This window comes from Typopeltis vanoorti, chromosome 9, assembly GCF_054136105.1.
Source record: "Typopeltis vanoorti isolate ZY-2024b chromosome 9, IOZ_Tvanoo_1.0, whole genome shotgun sequence".
NCBI classification, from domain to species: domain Eukaryota; kingdom Metazoa; phylum Arthropoda; class Arachnida; order Uropygi; family Thelyphonidae; genus Typopeltis; species Typopeltis vanoorti.
This window is the reverse complement of record NC_143557.1, coordinates 131,414,651-131,431,108: the sequence shown is the minus strand read 5'-3', so window position 1 is coordinate 131,431,108 and position 16,458 is coordinate 131,414,651.

Sequence of the window (16,458 nt, the reverse complement as noted above, 5' to 3'; positions counted from 1 at the left end):
CTGTGATTTACTAGTTGACTTAGTCATATGATTAATGAACTTAAATGGAGGATCCATCATGAGTCCCAAATTTTAATAATATTAATTTATTAGCCCCTTCAAAAACTCTTCCCATAATAATAATGTAAATCATTTGCCACATTGCCTGGTTTCGCAATGAAATGTCAGGGATTCGGATGGAAAAGTCCTTCCTCCACGTTTTATAAGACCCACCTACCTATTGAAAATTCGGGTCAAATATTCTTTGCATCCATAAACGGGATTCAAAGGCAGGTCCTTCGATCAAAGAGCTTCATCGGAACTGAATGATCTACAGAATCGTTAGATAACTTACTATTTTAATCAGTTTTACATCATTTCAAAAGACAAAATTTTTCCTATTAAAGAATGAACATAGATCTGAGTTAAAATAGGTTGAGTAAAAAGGTTCTTAAGATCTTGGGATTTCGCTCTGCGCAATTTGACTGCCAAGATTCTTCTTTTAAGCACTCTTCTTACCTGTACTTATCAAACACTTATATCTTTAATTAAATAATTATGGATACCCAAGAATTTCATCTTTAACAGCAGCTGCATATGTGGAACCCAGTCGAAGACTTAGTGAAATATAACTAAGCTACTTCATATCCGATGTACGAACAATATTCTTAGTAGCCATTCACATAAAGTTCACAAATTGTTAACAAATTGAATTGTTTATATTTCAGTTATATATATATATATATATTATATATATATATATAAGAAACAAAATAAATAAAAATAAAATAATAAATCCGCAAACGCCTTGTATTCCCTTATAGGGAGTAGGTGAGGCCTTTCAACCTTATCTAGCTTTTTTTTGGAGACTGAGTGGACAGTTCAATCATCTCCAACGGTAGCCAATCAGAGATAGCTGGCCCATGACCAATCACTAATTTTAAGCGACCACCAATGAAGGGATCAGCAAACAAGTGCTGCGATCTCTTGGTACATAAACCTAACAGGATATGTTACTGTCTGAAATAATGTGGGTTCTAGAGGTCGACTTTCTTGAATTCCTTGGAGAAAAAACCCACTTTTGTTTCTCATGTCAGAGAGAGATCGACTAACTCGGGAACCATTCAAAGATAAGCTGAGAAAAAGTTCCTCCAGTCGGCGACTAGACTTGAACTTAAGTCTGTCTTCGGGCGACCTAGCGCAGAGGATGTATGTGCCACTTCCACTGAACTAAACAAATAATAATAATTAGTTTTATTTATATCATTTCTAAAGTTACGAAACTATAGGGTAATTATTAGTACTAGTAATGAATAACTATTAATATTAGTGATTATTCATTATTATTAGTAGTAAATAGTAGTTATTAATATGAGTAATTATATTAATGGTAATTATGACAGATTTTTAACATTTTATTACCTCTTAAAATTACATGCGTATTTTATAAAACTTAGGGATATAATGCTGTAATTTCTTACAGGTAGTTCAGTCAGACTCCAATTAATATCCTTATAATTTACACAATGGGCAATTCATATAGCATAATCACAGTAACCGTTTGCAATTATAGTTCACAGTTTCACAAGGTTGGTAATATTCGGTGTAACATAATAGGAACACATATTTTAAAAATTCTATGGGAAAATGGTAAGTGGTACTTTGAAAGTGGAATGAGCAGTTCGACCACTTTGCAATAGAGTAGCTGCAATACTCGAGAATGCCGCAGCCAGAGCGATTTTCCCTTGGATTCTCAACTTCGATAATAACATTTTCAATAAAAACATTTTCCCAGTACCACCTGGAGCATCCAAGATTTTCATAGCTTGTTAAAAAATTGTGAAAACTTTCAGCTTGATCGGAAGTTAGTAATTGTTCGTGCCGACTTAATAAATCCCGAAGTTCACTGAAAGTGTACGAGGTTTCCTGGAAAAAATCTGTATCTAGAGGCAAAGGAATGTTCGGTATCGGAAAACTGAAATCTTTAACCCTTTTGTCACTTATTGACTTAACAATTGAATCAAGTCTCAGTAACGCCTCATTACATATATTGCTTCATTAAAGTGAGCCTGAGTATGAGTAAAACATTCTTGGTGTAAGATATCTTCTGAAAAATGATTTTTGTAAGTTGATCATAGCGATAGCGAGTCAGATAACGCGTTACAGATAACAAAACGCACAAAGATGACGGTGAGATTGAAATTATTGCATAGACGAGACAATCGGACCATTGGAATCATCTTCCATTAAATTCAAAGCCTCATGTATTCCGGTATGTCGTATGTACTACAACATTTACTGTTCTCAGGTCGCTCACTGATTTTGGTCCTCTCCCACGCATGAAGAGCATTCGTAAATAAAACCATTCAGCATTAATGGGATGTACACTATAAACATGACCTAGAGCATGGTTCTTTTCACACAAGGATAACCGTCCACGTTATTTTCCCCAAAGATACTTTTTCCCAAACACCCTTAGAGGTCGTTGTTTGGAGAAAAGTATCTTCAATGCACTGCTTAAAAAAAGCTATTAATATTGTGTCCACTATGCTGAGTGCGTTATTTTCGAGATGAACTGTGAGATGAACTACGGTTGGATAGTGCTCATGAATTTCAAAAGACAAAATCCGCTAGAAGTCTTCAGAGTAATTTATGCATCGTCCAATTTGGTAGAGATTCTGCAAACAAAACATAGCTTGGTCTGAGCTCTTGTTGGTATACTTGCATACAATATTGGATTTTACGGAACTGCAAAATTCATATTCATGGGTGTATTAAGGTTTCACGATAAAACCGGATTAAAAGGCACTAAATGGAGATTATGAATTTCAAACATTCCTTCTATTATGTGTGGTAGCAATTCGGCCATCATCTGAGGAAACTAATAATTATAAAAACTACTAATAAATATAATAATGGTAATAACGAAAGAACTTAATATCATAATATCTAACAATAAAATTTAACGATATTAATTGTTAATTTCTATTAACAATTAGTCATACCTGGCCAGAGGTATTATCAAAAGAACTTAACGGTAGAATTTAACAAAATCTTTAACAATATCTAAAAAAATTAACAATAGCTTTAACAATATCTAAAAAATTAACAATATCTGGCAACTGCAAAATAACTTAACAATATCTTTAACAATATCCAAAAAATTAACAAGATCTGGCCACAGCAGTATCTGGACTAAAGAACTTAACTATATAATTTAACAATATCTAAAAAATTTACAATATCTAGTCAGATACCAAAAGAACTTAACAATATCTAAAAAAATAACAATATTTGACCACAGGTATTACCAAAAGAACTTAACATTATCTTTAACAATATCTAAAAAAGTAACAATATCTGGCTATATGTATTAACAAAAGAACAACAGTAGAAACTAACAATATCTTTGACAAGATCTAAAAAATTAATTATACCTGGCCACAGGTATTACCAAAATAACTTAACAGAATAAATTAACAATATCTTTAACAATATCAAAAAATTAACTATACCTGGCCACACGTATTACCAAAATAAGTTATCAGTAGAATTTAACAATATCACAATATCGAAAAAGTTAACCATACCTGGCCACAGGTATTACCAAAAGAACTTAACAGTAGAAACTAACAATATCTTTAACAATATCTAAAAAATTAACAGTATCTAGCCATATGTATTACCAAAAGAACTTAACAATGGAAATTAACAATATCTTTTACAATAGCAAAACAGTGGCCAGATATTGTTAAGTTCCTTTACAGATCTGAAACTGCTACGATGTTTCCATCCAAATATCTTTAGGTGCATGATAAAATGTTTGGTAAGGCTGCACATGTTTTTAGAAGGCATTATTACAATGATGATTCACATGTACAGAGATATTGTAAACTCAGATCTGTATTTTAGATTATTGCGTTTGGTATGGAGAAATATGAGTAAACACGTTAAGTATTTTAGCATGATCTCGTTATGCAGAAATGGTTTAAATTTTGTTTTTTTTTTATATGCTTATGCATGAAAAAATAAAGATATATCGGAGGATCGTTAGAAAAGATTGCACAAACTGTACTACAGGGAAGAATTTTTTGTTTGACTTTACTAACAGTATTGCATTCTTTTCAAAAATATAAAATTCTTCGCATCATCTTGGAGATGGTTTGCTAATAATGTACATGATCATGACCATAGATGTGAACCATTTATTTTCAATACCTTTATTTCACATTTTCTGAGAGTATTCTAACACAACTGTAGGAAATACAGTGGGAATAAAGGCATATAGCATTGTGTTGCTGTTCTTGGAGAAACTCATTGATGGTAGTAATTTTTCTAAAATATCTCCGTAATGCCCTTTTCAGCTTACTATAGATCATAAGGTGTCCTCATATCGAATTACAGTTTATTTATTACATTGGATATCCAAAAAGCTCCTGGTAGTTTTTCTATAGTGAAGTATTTGTTGATTGCGGTGTTGTTATATTATAAACTATGCTGTTCTAGTTCTTCTGCAATCAAGATTAAAGTTGTGATGAAACTACCTGAATACCGATGCCACTGCACTAATTATATAATGGCAAAAGTGGTTTATCTTAAATCTTTGGGTGTATATCTTTGTCGCCCATATGAATGTCCTATCTTCCCACGGTTCTTAGAGAATCAATTTTATCATTTTATATTGCAGCGATTGTAATGTGTCATGGCAGTCTGTACAGAACACACGTGTTTTACTGCGTCACTAAAATGTCCTCACATAATGCATTGTAGGAAATGTCCTTAATACATTTTGAAGATACAATCTATATACAGTTTGTCTATTAGTTTTCATAGTTTGGTTTGCAAATAGTTTATAAAGCTATCACGCCTTTTAGATCAGCATCGAGGTGAAATCATGGATATTGTGTTGTATTAACTTCCGTGATAGCTGCAATTTTAGTGTGTCTGGATGTAGAAGATGATATCTTTGGATAACAAGATAATTTGTTTAGAAAATAGTGAGAAACATAGCTCCGATAGTTTTTACTACATCAATTCACTTTTTTAAAAATATGCTGTCTTTTAAATACAGTTGATTATTTTTACGCCCGTGTATGTTAAAACACAGTTTGATAAAAAATATAAACAAATAATACTAATCTATATTCGTTTTAATTTTAATAAAACGAATTCATCTATCGATTAGATGGAGGTTATCATATACTGATCTTTTGGAAATGATTTTGCCATCTCTAGTGAGATTGGACGTGAGTTTCGAATGTTTGTGTGGTCTCCCTTCATTCGTATCAATCTTACTATTAGATAAGTAGATAGACAGATGGATACAGAGAGAGAGTTTAATTCAATATTTAAATCTGAATCATTTATGAAGATATCACACAAGTATACTAACAATGTTCGCTTACGTACCTGGCTCGTAAACAATAAATACTTTCATAAAAAAGTAAACAGGCTTATCTGAAAAGAAGTTATCCGTATCTTCAATGCAATATATTTTGTGAATTTGTAATGAATTTTTCCATCGCTTTGTCTATATTATACAACTTAGCATTGCAAAACGTCACTACAGACCTAAATAAAGAGAATGGAAATCAACGGGTACTTGGAGACCCCCTTAGGATGTCATACAAACAACAACAACATCATCATCTTCTTCTTCTTCATCTTGTATTAAGCCTCGGGGTTTGTTACGATCTTATCAACATCTTTTATGTTGTCTTCCAACTGATCTTTTCCCCACGGGTTTGCATTCAAGGATTTGTTTGGTGATTCAACCATTGTCTGCGCTGTTTTCTATAGATGTAAAGATCAACAGTTGTGGATATATTCTATTATTGGTTGTTCATTCATTTCTGTTATGATTTCTTTATTTTTCTATGATCTAACAAGGTGGATCCTCCGGTTCTTCTCACCTTCGAGAGTTTAAAAACGTGATTTATAATATTTAAAGCTCTACTGAAATTTGTAATTTTTATTTCTATGTCTATTTCTTGTAATGGTATTATCCAAAGAGATTTTACTTCTTATTGGTTCTCTTCCCTTAAAGGCAAGTACTTTTGTTTTCTCTTTTCAAATTTCCATATTAATTTTTTACTATTAAATGAAGATGATGGATAGAGTATTGCAGATCAGTTTCAGAGGGTGAAAGTATAGTCTGATAGTCTTCAAACAGTATTATATATATTTTAGCGTTTGTTAATTGGGTTATAACCATGTACTGCGAGTCTACAATGTCTTACTATAGAATTCATATAGAGTGTGAAGAGAGGCTATAGCATTGCCTTACTCCTCTGTTTATAGGTTTCCAGTCAGAGATTCTTCCATTAACTTTTACTGCAATCATGTTGTTTCTATATGTATCATGGATCTCTTTGATTAGGTGGTGAGGAACTCAATCATTTATTAACATCTCAAAAAGTTGATTATGGTTAGCTATGTCAAATGACTTAGAATAATCAATAATATGTTTAGGTACGCCTAAGTTTATATTTTCTATTTTTTCATTAATTATTTTTTATAGAGCATTTAATGCTAGGATCATTTAAAAGGCCAATCTTAATAAAGGTTTTATGTTTACATGATTGGGCTTTTCTTATTAACCACTGAGGTTGGAATCTTAGGTTTGAAACAAGAAGAAATTGGTCCGTTTCTGATTCACAACCTCGGTATACTCTTGTACCCAGAATGAATTTTGAAAGTTTTTTTATTAGCTATTACATAATCTATAATTGTCTGCGAATCACATGCTAACCAAGTATATTTATGGCAGTCTTTATGTTTAGAGAATGAATTTGTTATTTTTGAACTATTAAATAGTGAAAAATCAATTAATTTTTTCCGTTCCTATTGCATACATGTTCTCCATGGTTTCCTACACAATCATAAATAGGGATGTCTCCAATTCTGGCATTAAGGTCTCCAAGAACGGATATGTAATCATTTTATCTGCCTTGTTCCAGAGATCTTATAGCATATTGTAGAATTCATTACGTTCTTCCTCATTGTCTTCAATAGGATAACAATAATAGCATAAACTGGTATTTAGGTATTTTTAATTTAGTTGTATTCGAGCCTGTAATATTCTTTGATTGTTACATATATAGTTTTCTATATTGTCGTTTAAATAATTATGGAACATAAGCATTATTCCACAACGGACTCTTCTCTAGGAACACCAGAGTAAATTTGGATGTACGTTTAGTTCCTTTTTGCTTTCTCTTAATTTCTGTTATAGCTGAAATTTTTATCTTACTTGTGATAGTTAGTCGGGCTTATTGGATACAAGAAACAAACAACATCTATTTTAATTAAGGTAAATTATCTTATGAATTTTGTCATCAAAGATGAAAGAGTCTAAATATGTGTTCAATTCTTCAAGGATCCATCGGGACTGATCGAACCTGGCGGCTAATAATTATATCTTTGAAAAAATAGATACTTTTAACTATCTAGGAGTCAACAAGATAGTTAAAATTATCCATTTCAAAGACCCAATGTTCTATCATTTATAAGAAGTAAGAGAACCGAGGGATTTGGTCAGGTTTAGAGAGCAGACAGTCAAACAGTTATCGACAAATTGAGAAGAAAATCTTGTAGGAAAACTCCGAACGAGCACAATAGATGGATGTGCTAATGATGGACCTAAGTAGCTGAATGAATCTGAATCTGTTACACCACAAGAAGCTTTTGAAAGAGCTTCTTGTGGTGTAACAGATTACCTCCTCCTCCAGTAAACTGTTGAGGAAGAGGAAGAAAATCATTACGAACTAATATAAATGTACAGAAGAAACTTAACGGCAAAGCGAATTTGAAGGGATTTGAGATATAAACTTGAAATACAGATATTCTTTAAATAGAATTGAAAAATATTTATACTGTACATTGCTACAAGTATAATAAAGTGCAAAATTTTATTAAAACTTATTTCAGTTTAAATAATTTTAATATTTTACAATTTATTTTTATACACCATTTTATTATAATGAAACTGAAACTTGATATATTAATGCTCAGCATACCTGTCTGAAAAAAAAAGAAGAGAAAATCTGGAAATGCGGTGGTTAATACCCTTGGAGGGTAATGGATGGCAATGCTGCAGCCAGTGAAGTTTTGAGGCTCGGCTCTATTGCTGTTACCCTCTTGCCATGATCAGGGCTTTAATAGCTCAATACCACCTTATCCCTACATTGTCCTCTACAGATAACGGGGAAGATGAAAAGCATTCTTGCTTCACCCCTTTAAGCCAGTCCTTATAAGGACTATAAGGACCTGTCTGTTTTTTGTACTTAACGTTTTATTTACTCATTAACAACAGCATATTTGGCGTATCATTTCCTCCTTCGACGTTAATTGTTTCTATTTCCTCTAAATTGTCAAATTTATTTATTGCTGATTTATCAAATTAGTAATAAATAAATAATAGGAATTCAATATATCATCTATCTAATATATCAAAATCTCTGATAAAAAAAATAACATGTCCTACACTGTTTTATTTATTCGGTCTCCTCTGACAATTATAAAATCTGGACTTGGACAATACGAAAAATTATTTATTGAAGGGAGCGCTGTGGAGAAGCTGCTGGACTATAACTTGTTTTATGTGAGTGTGTATATTTGTTGTTATAATTGCAAACGTTAAAACAGAACTATTTGGAATAAGCTCGGAAGTAGTAGACGTTTATCAGGGATACAGTCTATGGCATCAGAATAATTCCGATCGCTTAAATACCAGGTATTTAAGCGATCGTAAAATTCGGTAATCAAACTATAAAACTGAAAGTAAGGCTTATTGTTCTTAGGAATTTAACAGTATACTTGATCAGTCGTACCCTGGTAGGGCAACTGATTCCTGTAGTTTCAGTTTTTGTTCTGGCAAAGAAGAAAAACGAGTCTGAAAATCACTTAGGTGACAGCTAAAAGCTACAATCAATTTATAATATTTAAAAGATGGCGTCATACTTTCCAGAATCGAAAATATAGTTCATGTGCTAATCAGGGTGACCACCCAGCAAAAACATATTTGTACCAGCATATGCAGGAAAAAGGTACTAAATCTGAAAAAAAAAGTAGATTTTTATGTAACATTTTATGTCAATAATGTAATATTAAATTTTCAGTTATTTAATATGCTATTTATATATATATACAAGGGTTCGAACTCACAATAAAAACAATGGAAGTATTTATTCATTATTTTAAACAGATTTTGCTAAATTAATTAACTCTTCAGAAACAGTAGATTCTGTAGCTGATGAATGTTTCAATTTTTCTTTTGTCAAAAGCATTCATCAAGGGAGTTTGTAGTTTATTTCTTATTTTATTTTTATTTATTGTCACTGCTGAAAATATTCTTTCAGTTGCTGCTGATGAATGAGGGATGCACAGTACGGCGGCTTTAACTAATGTTGTTAAAGTAGGAAACAGTTTTTTCTCCTACGGCATTTTTCAATTCAAAAACTTTATTCCAAAAAACCATGAATTCTTAACCTTTTTTCAATGCTTCTACAGTCTTCAATAGTTGCCATTCTCTATCGAGTTCTTCATAATTATTTTCTTCAATAACATCAGGAAAATTTACAGCAAGTGGCATTATACTGTAAAAACAGTCTGATTTGCAGATTTCAGGATTCAGCATCGCTAAACTTTTTAATACAGGATATTTGAAATTTATTCGTTTGAAAACTTGGCTACAGAACTCAACATAAAAGCACAAACATTTCACTTTGAAGTGTCTCATGTCTTATCCTTATAAGGACTGGCTTAAAGGGGCGAAGCAAGAATGCTTTTCATCTTCCCCGTTATCTGTAGAGGACAGTGTGGGGATAAGGTGTTATTGAGCTATTAAAGCTCTGATCATGACAGGAGGGTAACAGCAATGGTCGAGCCTCACTTAGAACTTCATTGGCTACAGCATTGCCATCCATTACCATCCAAGGGTATTGGATGCATCAAAAATCCACACCTCTTATGTCTTATAGTCCTTATAAGGACTATAAAATGTACATCGAGGGGTGAAGCTTTTCATCTTCCCCGTTATCTGTAGAGGACAGTGTAGGGATAAGGTGTTATTGGGCTATTAAAGCTCTGATCATGGCAGGAGGGTAACAGCAATAGCCGAGCCTCAGTTAGAACTATATTGGCTACAGCATTGCCATCCATTACCCTCCAAGGGTATTGGATTGAATGAATCAATCACCGCATCTCACGGTCGATTGATCCTATTCGATCTTCATATCCACCTCTTATGTCTTATAGTCCTTATAAGGACTGGCTTAAAGGGGCGAAGCAAGAATGCTTTTCATATTCCCCGTTATCTGTAGAGGACAGTGTAGGGATAAGGTGTTATTGAGCTATTAATTAAAGATCTGATCATGGCAGGAGGGTAACAGCAATAGCCGAGCCTCACTTAGAACTTCATTGGCTACAGCATTGCTATCCATTACCCTCCAAGGGTATTGGATTGAAAATCAATCACCGACTATGTAAGTAAAGGTGAAATCTCAAAAATACGGACGATCTCTAGGCCACCCCATAGTGGGCGAAAGACCGTTCTAATCTCAGCGTTGGTGCCACTCAGTGACGGGCTCCCCGACCACTGAGCAGAACCGCTCATATTCCGAGGAAAATAATTCACCGGCAAGTACCCCTCAGCGGGCCGTGCCGGAGAACACTTTCCCCGGAGACTCAAAGTGCTCCCTTAGGGCAAAACCTAAGAGAGCGAACTCATTAACCCAGGATAACAGCAACAGCCGAACCTCAGTTAAACTTCATTGGTTCAGCATTGCCATCCGTTACCCTATATGGGCATCTCATATAAAATCAATCACCGACTATGTAAGTAAAGGTGAAATCTCAAAAAATCGGACGATCTCTAGGCCACTCCGTAGTGAGCGAAAGACCGTCCTAATCTCAGCGTTGGTTCCACTCAGTGACGGGCTTCCCGGCCACCGAGCGGAACCGCTCAAATTCCAAAGAAAATAATTCACCGACAAAGCCCCTCAGCGGGCCCTGCCGGAGAACACTCTCCCCGGAGACTCAAAGTGCTCCCTTAAGGCAAAAACCTTAAGAGAGCGAACTCAAAAACTCATCGCCCAAGGGGGTAACAGCAACAGCCGAACCTCAGTTAAACTTCATTGGTACAGCATTGCATTGTTGCCATCCATTACCCCCCAAGGGCATTAATGAATCAGTCACCGCATCTCACGGTCGATTGATTCCCACCTTCACCTCTTATGTCTGACAATTGACAATTGACATTTATTCTTTAAGGGTGAAGCAAAATGCTTTTCATATGCCCCGCTATCTGTCGTGGTTACAGTGAGGGTAAAATTTACGAGCGGTTTGCTCGCCCTGAATGGGCATGGAGATTATGTATCGCTATAGGAGGCTAATATAGATTTTTGTCTTCTATATTTAAATATGTCCGTTGGCTCGTATGCTGCAGCTTGTTGAACCAAATCGTTGGGATGTGTGGACGTCTTTAGAAAAAATTTGGAAGCTAAGGATTGTAGATAAGAGAGAATATAGGGAATATTTGTGTCTCTGTGGAGTTGGCTGTTTCTAACATACCACGGGGCGTTCAAAATCATTCTCAAGCACTTGTTCTGCACTCGCTGTATCTTAATAATGTTAGTATTAGAGGTGTGGCTCCAGGCTGGAGAGGCATAGGTGATTGTAAGACGAATCGACATCTGGTATAGCTGCAATTTGATTCTGTTGCTGAGTTTGCTATTTCTATTAATTAGCGGGTAGATCTGAGCTATGGCTTTAGATGCTTTTGCACATGCAGACTTGATATATTGGTTGAAAGATAGCTTTTTGTCGAGAATCACACGAGGTAATTTGTTTCTTTCTGCCATGGAATTTTAGTATTGAATAGTAATACATCTCCTGCAGGAGACATTGGCCTTTTTGAGAAGAGAACCGCTGAGCTTTTCAGGGGGTTGACTTCCAATCTCCACTTGGAGAACCAACCCTCCAGCTTTAGAAGATTTTCTTGAAGCTTTCTGGTAACGAAGTGGGGTTTGAGAGATCTGGTTAGTATTGCCGTATCATCCGCATACATTGCTAAAATGGAAGTCATCGGATTGTGCGGGATGTCTGACATGTATACAGAAAACAGCAATGGAGCCAGTAGAGATCCCTGCGGCACTCCAGCAAAGATATGGCGCTGGGACGATGTAGTACCGTTTATATTAACTTGCATTGATCTATTCGGAAGATATGAACGGATTAGATGAACCATTTTTAGTGAGATACCGGCTGAGATAAGTTTGTGCAGGAGTCCAAAATGCCAGATTTTGTCAAATGCTTTAGATAGGTCTAGGAATACAGCTCCTGTGCACTGGCGCCAGTTGTAGCTGGTGGTGATATATTCCACAATTCTGTGGATTTGCTGGGTAGTACTGTGGTGTTGTCGAAATCCAAACTGTTCTTTAGGGAGGATGTTTAGGTCATTTACTGAGGTTTGGAGTCGTGAGAGGATGACCTTCTCTGCAACCTTACCCAGATTGGAGATGAGACTGATTGGACGATAATTCTGCGGTAGGTGTGGGTCTTTGCCTGGCTTATGTATAGGAATCACATCAGCCATTTTCCAGGTGGAAGGAAAATAGTGAAGTCTTAAGATTGCATTTATTATACTGGTCAGATGCACTATAGCTTTTCGAGGCAGCAGCTTGATCACCCTGTTTGAGATGCTGTCTGGTCCAGGAGCTTTATTGTTCTTAAGTTTTTTAATAATATCATATAATTCAACAGGTGATGCAGGTGCAATATGATCGGCACTGGTGTCCGGGAGGTTTAGTGCATGCCTAACCTGTCTGTGGATTTTGTACAGATGATTGAAATCAATGTTGTTATAAGAAGGTTTGCACTGATCCTCAAGATTTTTAAGTATGGCTTCTGCCTTATCTGCATCTGTGTGGACTAGGCCCTGGTTTGAGATTATAGGGGGGAGGGATCTGTTGTTATTTTTGATGTTTCTCAGTGGGCCCCAGATAGAGTGATCAATAGGTGAGAGGCTAACTTTTTATCCCAAACTTCGTTTCTATGTGTTTTAAGTGCACCTCTTACTGCTCCATTCAATCTGTTAAGCACTGTCTTATCCTGAGGTGCGCGAGTGTTATGAAATCTCTTCCTAGCTCTGCTCTTCTCTCCGATCAGGTCCATAATGTCCTGAGGCAAACGATCAGGCTTGGGAACAGGTTTCTGGAAGGTTGCAACCATTATAGCGGACTTAATCTGTTCGGTGAGGCTAGTCAATGTAGATTCCACATCTTCTGGTGTGCACATGTGAGGAACGGGTCCAATTTGATCCCGAAGTGCTTTAGACAATCTCTCCCACGATATGCCTGAACGAGAAGGAGGAGACAGGCATTCTTGTTCTCCCAATTGCAGTAGAATTGGGTTGTGATTCGACGACAGCTCATTTAGTGATGTAAGGCTGTACTGTAGTTTAATGTCTTGCAGAATGGCTATATCCAGGATATCAGCAGTGCCAGATGTACTGAGATGAGTTGGTTCGGTAGGTCCAGCCACAACAGCATGGTTTAATCCTGTGTAGCTAGAAATGATGCGACCATTTTTGTTAGTAGATTTACTGTTCCAAGCAGGATGCTTTGCATTGGGGTCTCCAGCAATGATGACCGGTCCTTTTACTCCAAGGATGGCATCCAGATCTGAGGTCAATAATGTCTTTAATGGAGGGTTGTATGCAGAAAAAATTTTGAGGTTTCCAATTGAGTTTGTGAGAACATTGATTCCTGTGATTTCGAGGTTGGTGGTAGTAGGTTTGGTTATTGAGTGATGATTGATATAGTTTTTGATAAGGGTGGCTGAACCTCCACCTCTATACCCAAGCCTGTCGTTTCTGTAAATCTGATACCCTCTGATTTTCAGGGTGTCAGCAGGCCTCAGGTGAGTTTCATTAATTAGCAGTATATCTGGGTTGCATCTATTATTAAATTCCTGGATTTCTAACAGTTTGTTTTTTATACCGTTGGCATTCCAACCGATAATCCTAAGAGAGTTTGGGACGATTTTTTTCCTATGCATCAGAGAGTGCCGATAATATGGATTGGGTTTGCTGTAGGAATCTTTTTGTGACACTTAAGGATGGATTTGAGTTGCTGAAATCCTGCAGCATGTTTGCAAGAGAAGAGGTGATAACATCTGATAGATTTGAGTGTGGATTATTCCGGTTCTGGGTTTGTACTATCTGATTGGAGCGGGCCACATCAGCATATGTTCTTACTTGATGTTGAAGATTCGTTTTCTTAAGGGGCTCAGTTAATGATGGGCGAGCACCTGTTGTCATGTATTCACTCTTGGAGAACTGAGTAGCCTGAGCTTCAGGAACTCTCGCACTAGATGACGAGGTAGATTGATGACTTGTATCATTCCATCTGTTTTTGGGGTGAAGTATACACCCTCTATAATTAGCTGGGTGAGGACCCCCACAATTAGCGCACTTAGCCAGGGTGGATTTTGGCTTGGCGCAGGTGTTTGTGGGGTGATTCTCGCCACATTTTAGGCATTTGAACTGAGCTTTGCATAGCTTCTGGGCATGGCCAAATTTTTTGCATCGGTGGCACTGCCCAGAAGATGATTTCTTTCTCAATGGTTCTGGAGTGATTTTGAGTCCACAGATTGATTTTAAATTATAAATGTCTTTGTAAATGTTATGAATTTCTACTAAAACTAAAGGCATAGGTGTCTTATTTGATCTAAACATTCTAGTAACCTTTATGGGGGGTAGTTCCTGTAGGTTAAGGTCAGCAACTATTTCATCTGTGTCAATATCCTCGGAGACTCCACGTAAGACTACTTTCAGATTTTTTTCGGAGGCAAGTGCAAATGTGTGATATTGGGTTCCTCTAGTGTCCAGTTCCTTTGTAAGATTTCTATAGTCAGCCACCGTGGTGGGCTGGATTCGTATTCCCTCGTCTGAATTTTTAGCAGACGTGTAACGAATCTGTGAATTAGCCATGATGGTTCTGAGAGATGACCATCTCTGCTTTTCCCTTAGGATAATCGGTGGCACATTTTCATTGGGGGAAACAGAGGGATCTGAAATGGGAACATCCTCGTCCATACCAACAACATTTGTTGACTCAGCAGCAAGAATTTTTCTCTTCTTGATCAGAAGGATTAGAGGTAGAGACAACTAAATTGAGTTTTTCCTCCATTTGAAGGGAGTCTTCATTTTCCTCAGCATCGACTTCAGGTGAGGAATACAAATTTAAGTAGCCGGGCCAATCCCGTTCAAACTTTTTGAGGAGCTTTTTAATGAAACTGAGTGCTAGCTTTTTATCGAGTGACTCGATAATAGTGTCGGGGTCAATCATACTAGTAGGCCACGTCAGCTTGAACTTCTTTTGGAGTTTATCAATGAGTTCAAGAGCTGGCTCTTTATCGAGCAAAGTAGTGAATACATCTAGGTCAGGTACGCTCATATCGATTTAACTTCGTATGTGCGTTAATAAAATATCCCGCAGGTCTGAAGACCTGCCAGCAAAATTTTTGTAAAATATCCCGCAGCCGCAAAGGACTGCCTGCAATATCAAGCATAGGCGTGTCAACCAGCAATAAGATGTTAAAGTACAACAACAATGGCGATACTAATGGTAGTAGGCCTAGCGTATCGCCTTTGTGAAGTCAGTTCACTTACCTGGATAAACCAGTATGGAAAATAAAATGCCTGTTTATGGCAGCAGCAAATAACTAATATTACTAAAGAATAGGCATAAATCTCTAAAAACTTATCAGTCAAATTCACAATTCACCATCAAAAAACACGACACGAAACACTAACACGCGAGCCGCCATCTTACCTTCTTTCTTCCCCTCTTATGTCTTAAAGTTCTTAAAAGAACTGGGAGATGGACTGAGTCCTTGACTCTTTATCCCGTCATCTGAATGAATAAAATCTGTGTGGGTGGGATGTTATTGAGCTAAAAAAGCTCTAGTCATGGCTGGGTAACGGCAATAGACGAACCTCAGTTAAAACTTCATTGGCTACAGCATTGCCATTCGTTACCCTGGAAGTCCTAAAAAGGACTCATATCCTCTTATATAGTCCTTATAAGGACTGGCTTAAAGGGGCGAAGCAAGAATGCTTTTCATCTTCCCCGTTATCTGTAGAGGACAGTGTGGGGATAAGGTGTTATTGAGCTATTAAAGCTCTGATCATAACAGGAGGGTAACAGCAATAGTTAGAACTTCATTGGCTACAGCATTGTAATCCATTACCCTCCAAGGGTATTGGATTGAATGAATCCCTCATATCCTCTCTTTCTGGAACTTCACTCTTATCTAAACTACATAGTAAATTTAAATTAGTATATTAAATTATTAATGAAATTTTAAATATGGTTAAAGAGTAATATAATAAATCTGAACATTATAATATCACATTATATTTTACTTATTATTTTATAGTAATTATTATTATATTTTGCATATTATTAAAAATAT